The sequence below is a fragment of the Lepidothrix coronata genome, unplaced genomic scaffold (assembly GCF_001604755.1).
Source record: "Lepidothrix coronata isolate B3197 unplaced genomic scaffold, Lepidothrix_coronata-1.0 Scaffold629, whole genome shotgun sequence".
Taxonomy (NCBI): domain Eukaryota; kingdom Metazoa; phylum Chordata; class Aves; order Passeriformes; family Pipridae; genus Lepidothrix; species Lepidothrix coronata.
In genome coordinates this window covers 1-1,979 of record NW_016690809.1, presented here as the reverse complement: position 1 = coordinate 1,979, position 1,979 = coordinate 1, and the positions used below count along the sequence as shown (strand labels likewise).

General features: G+C 62.8%; 1 long non-coding RNA gene across 1 annotated transcript; it reads right to left on the bottom strand.

The window, feature by feature from the left end:
• Positions 1-5: 5 nt before the first annotated feature.
• Positions 6-1,930, bottom strand: LOC108510304. The gene is made up of 2 exons (XR_001878784.1): positions 821-1,930; positions 6-346 (listed from the first exon to the last, which is right to left on the bottom strand). It is a non-coding gene; the product is annotated as an uncharacterized LOC108510304 (long non-coding RNA).
• Positions 1,931-1,979: the final 49 nt, after the last annotated feature.

Genomic DNA, 1,979 nt, shown 5'->3' with positions numbered 1-1,979 from the left:
TTTGGCCCAAAATTCCGTTTATTTCCCCCAAATTAGCCCCATTTCGGGGGCGGGGTCAGCCCGGGGTCGCCCCGGGGTCAAAGGTCACTCGAGGAGGTCGATGGTCACTCCGGGGTCAGAGGTCACTCAGGGGTCACTCCGGGATGTCGATGACCATCGACGGTCACTTGTGGTCACTCCGAGGGTCAAAGGTCACTCTGGGAGGTCAAGGGTCACTCCGGGGTCACTCAGGGGTCAGCGGTCACTTATGGTCACTCTGGGAGGTTACGGGGCCACTCAGAGGTCAGTCAGGGGTCAGAGGTCACTCTGGGAGGCCGATGGTCACTCCGGGGTCACTCTGGGGTCACTCGGGGGTCAGCGGTAACTTGGGGGTCACTCGTGGTCACTCGGGGAGGTCGATGGTCACTCAAAGGTCACTCCGGGGTCAAAGGTCACTCCGGGAGGCCAATGGTCACTCAGAGGTCACTCCGGGGTCAAAGGTCACTCGGGGAGGTCGGTGGTCACTCAGAGATCACTCCGGGGTCAAAGGTCATTCCGGGAGGTCAATGGTCACTCAGTGGTCACTCAGTGGTCACTCCGGGAGGTCGATGGTCACTCCGGGGTCAAAGGTCACTCAGGGAGGTCGATGGTCACTCAGTGGTCACTCAGGGGTCACTCCGGGGTCAGAGGTCACTCCGGGGTCAGAGATCACTCCGGGAGGTCGATGGTCACTCTGGGGTCAGAGGTCACTTGGGGAGGTCGATGGTCACTCAGGGGTCACTCAGTGGTCACTCAGTGATCACTCCGGGGTCAGAGGTCACTCCGGGAGGTTGATGGTCACTCCATGGTAACTCTGGGAGGTCAATGGTCACTCTGTGGTCACTCAGTGATCACTCCGGGGTCAGAGGTCACTCTGGGAGGTCGATGGTCACTCCGTGGTCACTCTGGGGTCAAAGGTCACTCTGGGAGGTCGATGGTCACTCCGGGGTCAAAGCTCACTCAGGGAGGTCGAGGGTCACTCAGTGGTCACTCAGTGGTCACTCTGGGGTCAGAGGTCACTCCGGGGTCAGAGATCACTCCGGGAGGTCGATGGTCACTCTGTGGTCACTCTGGGAGGTCAAAGGTCACTCGGGGAGGTCGATGGTCACTCCAGGGTCACTCTGGGGTCAGAGGTCACTCGAGGAGGTCGGTGGTCACTCAGGGGTCACTCAGTGATCACTCCGGGGTCAGAGATCACTCCGGGGTCAGAGGTCACTCCGGGAGGTCAATGGTCACTCAGTGGTCACTCAGTGGTCACTCGGGGAGGTCGATGGTCACTCCGGGGTCAAAGGTCACTCGGGGAGGTCAATGGTCACTCAGTGGTCACTCAGTGGTCACTCTGGGAGGTCGATGGTCACTCCGGGGTCAGAGGTCGCTCCAGGAGGTCGATGGTCACTCCGGGGGCAAAGGTCACTCCGGGAGCTCAATGGTCACTCAGTGGTCACTCCGGGGTCAGAGGTCACTCCGGGAGGTCGATGGTCACTCAGTGGTCACTCAGTGGTCACTCCGGGAGGTCGATGGTCACTCCGGGGTCAAAGGTCACTCCGGGAGGTCGATGGTCACTCCGGGGTCAAAGGTCACTCCGAGAGGTCGATGGTCATTCAGGGGTCACTCCGGGGTCAGAGGTCACTCGGGGAGGTCAATGGCCACTCAGAGGTCACTCAGTGATCACTCCGGGGTCAAAGGTCACTCCGGGAGGTTGATGGTCACTCCGGGGTCACTCCGGGAGGTCGATGGTCACTCCGTGGTCACTCCAAGGTCACTCCGGGGTCAGAGGTCACTCCGGGAGGTCGATGACCAGCTCGTCGTCGCCGTCCAGGGGGTCGTCGCTGCCCTCCCCCTCCCCCTCCCCCGCGTCGCTGAGGAGCCGCCGCGGGACCGTGCTGGGCACGGGGGGAGGGGCGGGGGGCGGGGCCAGCGCGGGGGGCGGGGCCAGCGCGGGGGGGAGGGGCGAGCCCGGG